At 42.4% G+C, this 15,071-nt stretch overlaps 1 protein-coding gene across 3 annotated transcripts in view; it reads right to left on the bottom strand.

Annotated features, from left to right (window-relative positions):
• PHACTR3 (phosphatase and actin regulator 3) overlaps window positions 1-15,071 on the bottom strand; it is a 210,263-nt gene that overhangs the window by 53,163 nt on the left and 142,029 nt on the right. The gene's annotated exons all lie outside the window — the stretch shown is intronic.

Genomic DNA, 15,071 nt, shown 5'->3' with positions numbered 1-15,071 from the left:
AATCTTTCAGGGAAGGAAAATCAAGGAGCATCAAAGAGGAAACAGATATCCTATCTGTTGATAGAAAAACTTTTATTATTCTATTTCTTAATTTATCTAACAGATATCACTTTATTCAAAATAGTAGCAACAATGTATTCAACTACATATACTTCTGTATTTATCATATACTTTTATGCTTATGTACATACCTTATCTGTATATATATGCTTTTATGTAAGCGAAGGGAGTGACAGCAATGATACAAAGGACAGAAGAAGGAATCAGGATGATCTCATTACTCACTCATTCTGTGGTCTAGTGTTAACTTAAAAGTGGACTTGGATTATGTGTATAATATATAATATATATAAACTCAAAGACAACCACAAAGAAAAAGTATAACTGATGTATAAAGAAGGGAGGGCAAATGAAATTATATAAAATTCTGAATTAAAACCACAAAAGGGGGATCCCTGGGTGGCGCAGCGGTTTGGCACCTGCCTTTGACCCAGGGCGCGATCCTGGAGACCCGGGATCGAATCCCACGTCGGGCTCCCGGTGCATGGAGCCTGCTTCTCCCTCTGCCTGTGTCTCTGCCTCTCTCTCTCTCACTGTGTGCCTATCATAAATAAATTAAAAAAAAAAAAAAAACCACAAAAGGTAGGGATTGCTGGGAAGATGGCAAAGTAGGAAAACCCTAAGCTCACCTCCTCCCATTGGCACAACTAGATAACACTCACATCAGTGTAAATAACGCAGAAAATCCAAAGACTGGCAAAACAAACCCCCCCCACTAAATGTAGAAAAGCGGCCAAGTCAAAGAGGGTAGGTAGGGCAGAAACGTGGGGAGCTAAACGGATCACAGGTGTGTCTATGGGAAGGAGGGACCCAGAGAGGCCCAGAGTAGACGAAGACTATCACACCAGGGAGCCTGCACGGGGAAGAGGATTCACCATAATATCTGGCTTTGAAAACCAGAAAGGCTGAATTTCTTGAGTTCTTACAAGAAGTGGGACTTAAAACCTGTAATTTAAAAAAATCAACAGGCAAGAGGAAACTGAGTCCCTGCCCTTAAAGGTACAGCACAACAAACAGTCCATGGAGATGCAGTATAGAAGCAGCAGTTTGAAAAACTCCTAGGGCATACTAGAGGGCATGTTATTTACTCATCTCAGAGCATGTTCTAGAGGGACAGAGATTGCAGGGAGACTCTTTCAGGAGCAAAGGAACTGGCAGGAGCCATCTCCCTCCCCTGCCCCACAGCATAAACACACTGCCACTTGAGGGAACCGGCACAGCACCTATACTCACTTCGTAACTTGCTTACCCATGCCCATCCCCCACCATATTTCAGAGGATTCACCCCCTACAGGCTGCAGATCTCCTCCCCCAGGGGACCAATGCAAACCTTGCTAACACTACATCTCACCCCGCTTGCTTTGTGGATCCACACCTTCCAGTATGCTCTTGGCCAGAGCCCATCCAAAGTGGTACCACAAGCCTGGCAGCATGCAGCCCTGACAGGGGCCGGAACTATTCCAAATAGACTCCTGCCCCCAAGGAGAGGGAAAGATAACCATACACACCAATCACACCACAGACCCCTGATAGTGGGCTGGGGGCAGACAGCTGGTCTGACTATAGGCCCCACCCACCAACAAAAGCATCTCAGGGAACAAGGGGAGGGTGCTCTGCAGTTTAGTGCTACTGTATCCCTGGCAAATGTCTGGTCTGACTCAGTTCAAGTCTGAATAGTCCCCAGACTGTCCCTCTAATTACACAGGTAGCAAACACTGCCCACAACAAGCAAAGAGAGTCACTGCAGGTGACTGGACTAAAGGAAAAAATGGCTCACCCACAACAGTAGGGTACATGCAACACATAGAAGACACCCCTGAAGTATCAGGTTCTGGGGAACAAGGGACACTGCACTGCAGGGTACCACAGGACCTCTTCTTCATAAGGGCACTATGGTCAAGAGCAGTAAACAGACTTTCGTAACATTGATAAAGAGAGTTAGACAAAATGAGGTCACAGAGGACTATTTTCCAAGTAAAAGAAGAGGACAAAACCACAACAAGAAACCTAAGCAAAAAAAAAAAAAAAATTATCTATCTCTGATAGATAATTTAATGATCATAAAGACACTCATTGAACTTAAGAGTGGAGTATCTCAGCAAGACCCTTAACAAAGAGATTTAAAAAAGAACCAATCAGAGATGAAGAATGCAACAAATGAAAATAAAATACACTAGATGAAATAAACAGCAGGCTAAGGGAAGCAAAAGAACAAATCAGCAGCCTAGAAGACAGAGTCATGGAAAGTAATCAAGCTGAGTGAGAGAAAAAAAAATATGTAAAATGAGAACTGATTCAGAGAACTCAGTGACACTATCAAGCAGAGTAACATTCACATTATAGAGATCCCTGAAGGAAAAGAGAGAGAAAAGGAGGCAGAAAATTTATTTGAAGAAATAATAGCTGAAAACTTCCATAATCTGAGAAAAGAAACAGACATCCAGATCTAGGAGGCACAAAAATCCCCCAAGAAAATCAACCCAAAGAGGACCACACCAAGACACACAGTAACTAAAATAACAAAAAGGGCTAATAGAGAATTTTAAAACAGCAAGAGAAAAGAAGACAGTTACATACACAGGGAAAACCCCTAAGGCTAACAACTGATTTTTCAGTATTAACTCTACAGGCCAGAAGAGAATGGCATTCTATATTCAAAATGCTGAGAGGGAAAAATCTGCAGCCACGTATATCCAGAAAGGCTATCATTCAGAATAAGAAAGAAACATAAAGAGTTTCCCAGACAAACAAAGATTAAAGGAATTTGTCACTACTAAACCAGCCCTACAAGAAATGTTAAAGGGGAAAAGAAAGGGGAAATGTTCAAGTGGAAAAGAAAGACCATGGTAAAAGTAAGTAAAGTAGGAAGCACAAAAGCAATAAAAATGTCTGTAAAAAATGAGTCAAGGGACTTACAAAATAAAAGGATGTAAAGTATGGCACCATATACTTAAGACATGATGGGGAAAGAAGTAAAGAATGGGTTCAAGTTAAGTGACCATCAACTTAATATAATCTGCTATATGCAGAAGAGGTTACATACAAACTGAATGGTAGCCACAAATCAAAAACAAGTAATAGGTATGCAAACAATGAAGAGAAAGGAATCCAAGTATATCACTAAAAAAAAGCCACATAATCATGAGAAAAGAGAACAAGAAAGGAAGAGAGGGGAACTATAAAAACACCCCTAAAATAAGTAACAAAGTAACAAGTAACAAAACAAATACATACCATCAATAATTGCACTGAATGTAAATGGACTAAATGCTCCAACCAAAAGACATAGGGTGACAGAATGGATAAAACAAACAAGACCTCTCTATATAGTGCCCACAAGAGACTCATTTCAGACCTAAACACATCTGCAGATTAAAAGTGAAGGGATGTGATAAGAAAGCTGGGGTAGCAATACTTAGACAAAATAGACTTTAAAACAAGGACTGTAACAAGAGGTAAAGACATTATATAATCAAAAAGGGGACAATCCAAAGAGAAGATATGACAATTGTAAATATTTCCACACCTGGGACGCCTGGGTGGCTCAGCGGTTGAGCATCTGCCTTCGGCTGGGGTCGTGATCCCGCAGTCCCAGGATCAAGTCCCACATTGGGCTCCTTGCATGGAGCCTGCTTCTCCCTCTTGCCTCTGTCTCTGCCTCTCTCTTTCTGTGTCTCTCATGAATGAATAAATAAAATCTTAAAAAAATATATTTACACACCCAACATGGTAGCACTAAAATACATAAAACAGCCAACAACAAATAGAAAGGAATTAATCAATAATATAATAATAAGGGACTTTAACATCCCACTTACATCAGTGGACAGATTATCCAAATAGAAAGTCAACAAGGAAACAGTGACTTTTTTTTTTTATTGGTGTTCAATTTGCCAACATATAGAATAACACCCAGTGCTCATCCCATTAAGTGCCCCCCCTCAGTGCCCGTCACCCAGTCACCCCCACCCACCTCCCTTTCTACCACCCCTTGTTCGGGAAATAGTGACTTTCAATGATACACTGGACCAGATGGATTTAACAGATATATTCAGAACATTCTATGCTAAAACAGCAGAATACACATTCTTTTCAAGTGCACATGGGACATTCTTCCAGAATAGATCACATATTAGGCCACAAAACAAGTCTCAATAAACTCAAAAGGATCAATCATACCAGGCATCTTTTATGACCATGATGCTATGAAACTACAAGTCAACCAGAAGAGAAAACTCTGGGAAGAGCTCAAATACACGGAGGTTAAATAACATGCTACTAAACAATGAATGGGTCAAATAGGAGATGAAAGTAGAAATTAAAAAGGACATTGAGTCACTCCACACAACCCCCAGGACAGCAGCTCTTCCTGCCCATGGGCTCTGTTCACCATTTTGCACAACAGACATCTCAAGAATTCATTTTTGGTCGTCTGGCTCCAGATTCCACCAATCTCAGCTATATTCCAAAATGGCATCAACTCCAATGTCCAGCAAAGGAAACCGAGCACACACAGAAATGAGATGCCGCCCCGTGTGAATACCATCAGGAGTCTGGCTGCATGCCAAAGTGCTTGCTTTCCAAATGCTTCCCTGGAGGGTCAAAGACTCTGGTTGATCTTAGTACGCTCACCATAGTCCTTCATCATCTACTATGACACTGGGATGCAGTCCTGATCCATGGGGACCCACCATAAATACACCACCCAATGAAAAAATCCTTTAGATTCACCAAGTGTTGCTTGATTTGTATCATCCTGGGTGATGGTTCACAGACAGCCAAACACTCTGGAGCAGGATGAATCAGGACACGAACCTCATTTTACTTTTTGGTACCCGAATGATGTGGGCATGTCAACTCCCAGTTCCTTAGTTACTGTGAAACAGATACTGTCACTTGAATCCTGGAGGACTGTGGCATCCCTCACTTTAAGTAATCAATGAAAAGGACTCAAGAACCAGGCACCTGAGAATCATTCCTCAAGTTAATATGTAAATGAAAGAATAAAAGCAAATAAGATGCTTCATCTGAATAGATGGAGTATTTTGAGAAGATTAAGAAGCTGAGGCTTGGACATATGAACACCTGCCCAAGGTAACGTCAAGTGTTGTAGTGACAAGGGAGCAGAAGGCAAGCTGAGGACAAAGCATAGATGACACCCCACAGCCACCTCCCCACTCCCAGGTGGGACATGTGTGACCTTCCTCAGGCACTCCTGGTTGGCCTAAAACTAAGGAAAGGGAAAACAAATCATTAATGTCTAGAGATCACCGTCCTACAAGACAGGAGTCTCTCTCGGTTTACCAACATCTCAGTAATTTATAAGGAAAAAGCATTCTTATTGATAACCTAACTTCCAGAGACCCATAACTCAATTTTCTGGAGCCCTAACAGCACTCCCCTTCCATGGTGACGTGGGAAACAGAGGCAGAAGTTAATGTAAACAGAGTTAATTTCCTTTACAACCTGCAGCCTATTGACAAGGGCTTCTCATAGGAAGAGTATAACATTCCTCCAGGCAGCTCCCAACTATCTTCATGTTAAAGCCTTACTAGAAGGATAAACCTCAGCTTGACAACAGCCAGGCCCCCAGAATCCTGAGAGTCTTCTTTAGCTGATGAAAGTTCTTTTGGACACCTCCCTTTTCCCTTGCCTCCCCCAACTCCCAAGTATATAATCAGCCATTCCTCCTAACCCCAGTGTGGCAACTCTTTCTGCCCATGAGTCCTGTCCCCATGCTTTAATAAAATCACCTTTTTTTGCACCAAAAAAATAAAAAATAAAAATAAAAAATGGAAAAAAAATTAAAAGGACATGGAAACAAATGAAAATGAAAACACAACAGTCCTAAATCCTTGGGATGCAGCAAAGCTCTAAAAGGGAAGTTTATATCAATACAGGCCTACCTCAAGAAGAAAAACCTCAAACCACCTACCCTTACATATAAATGAGCTAGAAAAAGAAGAACAAAATCCAAAACCAGTAGAAGGAAGGCAATAATAAATATTAGAGCAGAAATAAATGATATAGAAACTAAAAAAAAAAAACTGATCAATGAAATGAAGAGCTGGTTCATCAAAAAAAGCAACAAATTTGGTAAACCTATAGCTGGACTCATAAAAAAAGAGGACTCAAAATCAGAAACAAAAGGGGAGAAATAACAATAACACAGAAATACAAAGGACTGTAAAAGAATATTATGAAAAATTTTATGCCAACAAATTGGACAGCCTAGAAGAAAAGGATAAATTCCTAGAAACATATTACCTACCAAAATGGATTCAGGAAGAAATAGAAAATTTGAACAGGTCACCAGCAATGAAACTGCATAAGTAATCAAAACACTCCCGACAAACAAAAGTTCAGAACCAGATGGTCTCATAGGTGAATTCTACCAAATATTTAAAGAAGAGCACATACTCATTCTTCTCAAACTACTCCAGAAAATAGAAGTGGAGGAAAGCTTCCAAATTCTTTCTAGGAAACAAGTATTACCCTGATACCAAAGCCAGATAAAGACATTACAAAAAGAGAACTACAGGCCAACATCACTGATGAACATAGATGCAAAAATCCTCAACAAAGTATTAGTTAACTGTTGGATTAACTGAATCCAACAATACATTAAAAAAAAGCATTTACCATTTGAGAAAGTACAACATCCACTCACGATTTAACAAAAAACAAAAACAAAAACAAAAGCAAAAAACAACCCTCAACAGGCGTGCCCGGGTGGCTCAGTCAGTTAAAAGTCCAACTCTTGACTAGCTTAGGTCATGATCTCAAGGTTGTGAGATCAAACCCCACCTTGGGCTCCACACTCATCAGAGTCTGCTTGTCCCTCTCCCTCTGCTTCTCCCCCCACTCACATGCTAAAAAATAAATAAATCTTTAAAAAAAAAAAAACATCCTGAACAAAGGAACTTTAGAGGGAACACACCTCAAAATAATAAAGGCCTTATATGAAAACCTACAGTGAACATCATACTCAATGGGGAGAAACTGACAGCTTTTCCCCTAAGGTCAGGAAGAAGATAGGGATGTTCATTCTCACCACTTTATTCAACACAGAACTGGAAGTCTTAGCCACAGTAATCAGACAACGAAAAGAAATACAAGACATCCAAATTGGTAAGGAGAAGTCAAGCTCTCGCTATTTGCAGAAGACATAATACTGTATAGAGAAAACCCTAGAGCCATAAAATAACTACTAGAACAAATATTGTTAAATTGTCCATATTACCCAAAGAAATCTAGACTTAATGCAATCCCTATCAAAAATACCAACAGAACAGAACTAGGACTATCCTAAAGTCTGTATGGAACAACAAAAGACCTCAAATAGCCAAAACAATCTTGAAACAGAAAAATGAAGCTAAAGGCATCACAATTCCAAATTTCAAGGTCTATTACAAGGAAGTACTGTTGGCACTGGCACAAAAACAGACACACAAATTCATAGAACAGAAAAGAAAACCCAGAAATGAATGCACAATCATATTATCAATCTTTGACAAAGGAGGCAAGAATATGCAATGGGAAAAGAGAGTCTCTGAAACAAATGGTGTTGGGAAAACTGGACAGCTACATGCAAAAGGATGATACTGGACCACTTTCTTACACCATACACAAAAATAAACTCATAATGGATGAGGGCCCTAAATGTAAGACCTAAAAGCATGAAAATACTAGAAGAGAGCACAGGCAATAATTTCTCTGACGTTGGGCATACTAATATTTTTCTAGATAGATCTCCTGAGGCAAGGGAAACAAAAGCAAAAATAAACTATTGGGACTATATCAAATAAAAAGCTTCTGCATAGCAAAGGAAAGAACCAACAAAAATAAAAGACAACCTACTGAATGGGAGAAGATATTTGCAAATGACATAGCTTATAAAAGATTAGTATTTAAAATATACTTACACAATCCAACACCAAAAAAGCAATTGAATCAAAAATAGGTAGAATACATGAACAGAAAGTTTTCAAAAAAAGACACGCAGATGGCAAACAGACACATGAAAAGATGCTCAACATCACTCATCATTAGGGAAATGCAAATCAAAACCATGAGGAGATATCACTTCACACATGTCAGAATGGCTAAAATAAAAAAACAAAGACCAATTGTTGGTGAGGATGTGGAGAAAAAGGAACCCTCATGCATGGTTGGTGGGAATGCAACAGTGCAGCCACTGTGGAAGATAGGATGGAAGGTCCTCAAAAAATTAAAAATAGAACTACCATATGATCCAGTAATTGTGCTACTGAGTATTTACCCACAAAATAAAAAAAAATACTATATTTGAAAGATTACATGCATCCTTATGCTTACTCCAACATCATTTAGAATAACCAAATCATGGAAGCAGCCCAAGTGTCCATCAATAACAAAATAAATAAATAAAGGGGGAAAAGGAGACAAAGCAAGAAACAGACTCTTAACTATAGAGAACAAACTGATGGTTACCAGTGAGGAGATGGATAGGGATGTGGATAAAACAGGTAACGGAGATTAAGGAGTGCACTTGTCGTGATGAGCACCTGATCATGTATGAAAGTGTTGAATCATTATATTGAAACTAATGTAACACTGTATATTAACTATATTGAAATTGAAATAAATAAAAAATAAAACCACAAATGGTAGAAGAGAAGAACAAAGAGCAAAGGCAATAAGTAGGAAACAGTAACAAATATGGTAGATATTAATCCAGCTACATTACAAACTACTTTGAATGTCAATGGCCTGAATACACCAATTAAAAGGCAGAGACTGTCAGAGTGGATCAAAAAAACAAGACTCAACTCTGTGTTGTCTAAAGAAACTATGTCAGCTACAAAGACACGTAGAGATTGAGAGCAAATGGATGGAGAGAAATATACTATGCTAACACTAATCGAAAGAAAGCAGGAGTGACTATGTTTATTTTAGAAGGGCAGATTTCAAAGCAAGGAAGGTCATCGGGGATAAGGAATGGCATGCCATATGCCAAAGGGGCCACTTCTCAAAGAACACATAATGGTCCTTAATGAGTATGCACCTAACAACAGCATGTCAAACTATTTGATGAAAATGGAATACAAAGAGTAGATAAACACACTCTCATCACTGAGACTCCACACCCCTCTCTCAGATGTGGGCAGATCCAGGAATGGAAAATCAGAAGGCACTTGGTGGAATCCAGAGCCCTTCAGCCAACTGGGTATAACTGACACCCACAGGCTACTTCACTCAGCAAGAGCAGAGCACACATTGTTTTCAAGGTCACATGGAACATTCACCAAGATTCAGCACATTCTGGGCCAGAATACATACCCTCACATATTTAAAAAAATACAAATCATATAATGTGCTCTCAGACCACAATGCAATTAAACCAGTAATCAGTAACAGAATGACAACTGGAAAATCCCAATATATACATGGGGGTTAAACGACATGTTTCCAAACAGTACACAAATCAAAGAAGAAACCTCAACAACATTTTTAAAATATCTTGAACTAAATGAAAATGAAAACACAACTTAGCAATTTGTGGGACACAGTAAAAGAGTTTAGAGGAAAAATTATAGCACTGAATGTATGGATTAGAAAAGATGAAAGAGGGATCCCTGGGTGGCTCAGCGGTTTGGTGCCTGCCTTCGCCCCAGGGCATGATCCTGGAGGCCGGGGATCGAGTCCTGTATCGGGCTCCCTGCATGGAGCCTGCTTTACCCTCTGCCTGTGTCTCTGCCTCTCTCGCTCTCTGTCTGTGTGTGTGTATGTGTGTGTCTCATGAAGAAAGAAAGAAAGAAAGAAAGAAAGAAAGAAAGAAAGAAAGAAAGAAAGAAAGAAAGAAAGAAAGAAAGAAAAAGTCTTTAAAAAAGAAAAGAAGAAAGATCTAAAGTCAGTCATCTGGGATGGCTGATCAGTCCCTGGGTGGCTCAGCAGTTGAGCATCTGTCTTTGGCTCAGGGCGTGATCCTGGGGTCCCGGACGGAGTCCCACATTGGGCTCCCTGTGAGGAGCCCGCTTCTCCCTCTGCCTGTGTCTCTGCCTGTGTCTCCACCCCTCTCTCCCTCTCTGTCTGTCTCTCATGAATAAATAAAATCTTTAAAAATAAATAAATAAATAAATAAATAAATAAATAAATAAATAAAATCAGTCATCTGAATTTCCACCTTAAGAAACTAGAAAAAGAGAACAAATTAAATTCAGAGTAAGTAGAAGGAGAGAAATAAGAATTGGAGCAGACATCGGTGATATTCAAAATAGCAAATCAGGGCAGCTCCGGTGGCTTAGCAGTTTAGTGCTGCCTTCGGCCCAGGGCGTGATCCTGGAGACCCGGGATCGAGTCCCACGTCAGGCTCCATGCAGGGACCCTGTTTCTCCCTCTGCCTGTCTGTCTCTCTCTCTCTCTGCCTCTCTCTTTGTATCTCTAATAAATAAATAAATCTTTAAAAACAAATAGCTAATCAACAGAGAAAAATCAATGAAACTAAAAGCTGGTTCTTTGAAAAGATCAATAAAATTGATTAACCTCCAGCCAGGATAACTAAAGGAAAAGAAAGATAGAGGCCACAAATTACTAATATCAGAAATGAAAGAAGAGACATCACTACAGACCCCATAGACATTAAAAGAATAAAGATATACTATGAACAACTCCATTCCCACAAACTGCATGACCTGGAGGAAGTGGACCAATTTCTCGAAGGACACATCTGTCCAAAATCAAAGAATAAACAGATGATCTGAACAAGCCTAAATCTATTAAAGGAATTGAATCAATATTAATAACCTTTCAAACAGAAAGCACTAGGCCAAGATGGGTTCAATGGTGAATTCTACTGAAATTTTAAAGAAATTATACCAATTCCCTGCAATCTCCTGCAGAGGACAGAAGCTGAGAACAGGATGCTAATTCACTCTGAGGCCAGCATTCCCCTAATACCAAAATTATTAGTATTAGACATTGTGGGGAAAGAAACACTATAGACCAAAATCTCTCGTGAACACCAATGCAAAAATCCTCAACATTATATTTGGAATAATTCTTTAAATTGTTAAATAAATATTAGAGGTGTCTGGTTCAGTCAGTCGGTTAGGTGTCTGATTCTTGATCTCATCTCAGGTCTTGATCTCAGGGTCAGGAGTTCAAGCCCAGCACTGGGCTCCATGCTAGGCATGGAGCCTACTTTAAAAAAATGTCTAAATATGTTAAATTGTTAAATAAATTTTAAATTTTTATGATGAATTAAAATTCTACATTAAATAAATTAATTAGCAAATTGGCTAGAACTGGACAGTTGCATGGAAAAAATTAAAAGAATCTTGACATGGGCCATATAACCTTCACACAATAGGTCATACACCTAAATGTAAAATTCCAAACTATAAAACTCTTGGAGGACGACATGAGAAAACCTAAGTGAGTTTGAATATGGTGATGTCCTTTTAGATACACTGTTCAAAGCACAACACATGATAAAAATAATCAATAAACTAGACTCCATTAAAACTAAAAACCTCTGCTCTGTGAAAGACAATGTCAAGAGAACAAGAGAGGACACAGGCTGGGAGAAAATATTTCCAAAAGTTACATCTGATAAAGGGCTCTTCATCCTGAATATAAAGAATTCTTAAAACTCAACCCTAAGCAAACAGATAACCCGATTAAAAAATGGATCCAAAACTCTGACACCCCACCAAAGATACACAGATAGCAAGCGAGCATGCAGAGATGCTCCACATCGTAGGTCCTCAGGGAAATGCAAATTAAAACGAGACAGCACCACACACCTCTGAGAAGGGTCAAAATCCAGAGCGCTGATGACACCCGACATTGGCAAGGACATGGGGCAGCAGGAGCGCTCATTCATGCTGGTGGGAATGCGCAATGGTGCAGCCACTTCAAAGACCATTGGATGGTTTCTTAGAAATCTAAACATGGTCTTAGCATACCAATCTAGCAATCGGGCTGCGTGGTATTTGCTCAAAAGAAGTGAAAAATCACGTCCACACACACAAAAAAAAAATTGCACATGGGTTTGTATAGCAGCTGTATCCATTATTACCAAAACTTGGCAGAGACCAGAGCGTCCTTCAGGAGGGAACGGATAAACTGTGGTCCATCCAGACAATGAAATACCATTCAGCACAGAGAAGAAATGAGCCATCAAGCCATGAAGAGACACGGAGGAAAACTTGAATGCGTATTACTAAGTGAGAGAAGGCTGTCTGGAAAGGGTACACACTGCGTGATTTCAACCATATGACATTCCTGAAAAGTGAAACTACAGACAATAAGAAGCTCAGCGGTGGTGGGGGTGAGGGTGGGGGTGGGAGGGATGAACAGGGGGAGCACGGAGGATTTTTGGAGCAGTGGAAATTCTCTGAATGGAATCATGGCAGACACAAGTCATTGTCGACTTGCCTAAACCCACAGAATGCACAACACGGAGAGTGAACCCTTTGAGGGATGAGGGGTCAGGGCGGGCTCGTCAACTGTCACAAACACACCACTCTGGAGTGACGATGGTAACAGGGAGGCAATGCAGGTGCGGGGCTGGGGACGCTCATGGAAGTCTCTCTAACTCTCTCCTAATTTTCTTGTGGACCTACAACTGCTCGTAAAAAGAATTAAATCTTAATGATTCACCTTTGCTGAAGCTGAGAACGCCCCCGGCGTCCTGTTTTTACCGAGCACTGACTGTACATGCCCGTGAAGGTAGCTCTACCCGCTGCAGGCGGGCACGAAGCATCAATCCGCCGTCCGTCACACATCTTTCTCTGTTGACCAAGACATCTGACTTGCTCTGCATGGAAATCCATTGTCAGACTCAGAGCACAACAGATACATTTTTTTTTTCACTCCAACTCAGCCAGGTCGGACAGCCTTCCGGCGGATCCATAAGGCAACCTGCCTTGGACGGGGCCACCCCCAGCTCTAGAAATGAAATTCTAACTCAGATGCATAGGATGCCACCTTATTACAGAATTCAGGGTGGCACATCTTTGGGCTGATCACGTGGGACGGGACAATGCCTGCAAAGCTTCTTGAATCCAAAAGAAGCAAATAACTGATCCCTGCCGCTACTGTCCTTCCACGCAAAGCAGAATGTTTTCATGGGCCTTTCCTTCCGTGAGTTACATTCCTTCACAAGGTAATGTTTCTAGACTTTTTCTAGTACAAAACAGAACTTTTCCTTCCAAGTACTTTATCTGAGAGGCTCTTAACTTTGAGAGAATTACGAACACACAGGAGAATGTGTAAAATCAAGGAAACCCCTTCCCATGCTGTATTTCCATGATTTGGGAACGCCGTTATCATGCACCTGGGATGAGCCCCCACAGGCTCAATTTGCAGAAGACTAGAATCTCCAGGAAGTCCTGATGGCGTGTGCAACAAGCCCAGCCCATGGCAGGATGTTCTTAGGGTTGAATGTGAGATCCTGACCATGAACCCAGAACAGCGGTGCCCACAGAAGAAGGGACAGAGGAGAGGATGCTCTGTCCAGGCTCTGCAAATGCAGTAAGTGCAGCACATTCCCGGGCAGCTTGGTGGCGAGCCTGCGCACGTTAGCAGCAGAGTTTCTAGGAGGAGTCCTACCCTCCTGCTCCCATTAGACCACAGTGGCTCAGTGAGAAGCCTGTTATGCCACTGGGAGTGGCTGGAGAGGTGGAATGGTGACCCCTAAAGATGTGTGTACCCTATACTTATGAATGCGACCTTATTTGGGAAAAGATGCAATTTATTTTTTGTAGATGTACTCATGGATGTCAAAATGAGGAGATTCATCCATGATTATCCAGATTGTCTCATCTGATCTCAGGAGCTCAGCAGGGTCAGGTCTGGTCTGGTCAGGTCTCGTGCAGATGGGAGAAAGGGAGAGGGCCCAGGGAGAAGAGGAGAAACTGAGGAGATACAGAGACTGGGGAAGCAGCTGCCAAGCCCAGGAGCGTCTGGAGCCACGGGCAGCCAAAGAGGCAGACACGTCCACCCCTAGAGCTGGAGGGAACTGGTCCGGGGGTGCAGGCCAAAGATGCTGCTCAACACCCTCCAAGGCACAGGGCAGCCCTCACCCCGCCCTAGAGAACCACCCAGCCCCTGATGTCACTGGTGCTGAGCTTGAAGGCACCTGCGCCAGCCTGGCACCCTCGCTTACACCAGCCGTTCTCAGAGATCTCCCTCCTGACCCCGTCCCTCAGAGGCTGACGGGTATTCAAGGAAGACAGTCCTGGGGCCAGGTAAGCTTGGGGAAGCCCACAGGCCGCAGCTCCTCGGACATGTCCAGATCCCTCGGCCAGTGACCGGCTCCAGGTTTCTGGTTCAGTGATCAAAGTCAGCGTCTTCCCAATGCACAGGATGCTGGTGCTCCTCACAGGCTTCGCTGGCCGGGGTGGAAAAGGCTCAGAAGGATACAAGTGGACAGGAAGGGTGACAGCCAGGCTGCTGTCTAACCCCAGGCTCTATCCACCTGGTCATGGTACCACGTCCCTGGGGACCAGCCAGGACCCAAGTCAACGTCAGCCCCTTCCTCAGTTGCCACCCAACACCCAAGGAAGAAGCCATTTGCTGGGCTGGGTCCCCGGTGCCTCCACCCAGAGTTCTGCCCACGGTGGTGACAGTCACCAGAAAATCGACCCTCCTGCAAGGAGCAGGCCCTCAGCACAGCCTGGACAGCCTGCAGGGGACCCGCCCTGCACTCCCTTGGCCTGACCTGCACCTCCGCTCCATCCCCCCTCCCCGGGGCCACGATGCTCCCCCTCCCTGAGCCTGAGTCCAGAAGCCAGGATGGAGCAGTGCCGAGCTCCGGAGCCCACGTGAGCTGATGGCCCGGGATGAGCGCCCACACACGCAGGCACGGCCACGCGCGCGCCACACCTGGATGGCCGCAGGACCCCGGCCCTCTCCCTCCCACTTCAGCCTCGCCTTCCCAGCAGCATTCTTTGCTCTATTTTCCAAAAGTTAGCCCTCAGCGTACCACCTATACGACTTTTGCCACATCTCCCTAAGCAGCGACA

This window comes from Canis lupus, chromosome 26 (assembly GCF_048164855.1).
Source record: "Canis lupus baileyi chromosome 26, mCanLup2.hap1, whole genome shotgun sequence".
Classification (NCBI taxonomy): domain Eukaryota; kingdom Metazoa; phylum Chordata; class Mammalia; order Carnivora; family Canidae; genus Canis; species Canis lupus.
Note: the sequence above shows the minus strand (reverse complement) of the source record. Positions and strands in the feature narration are given on the sequence as shown.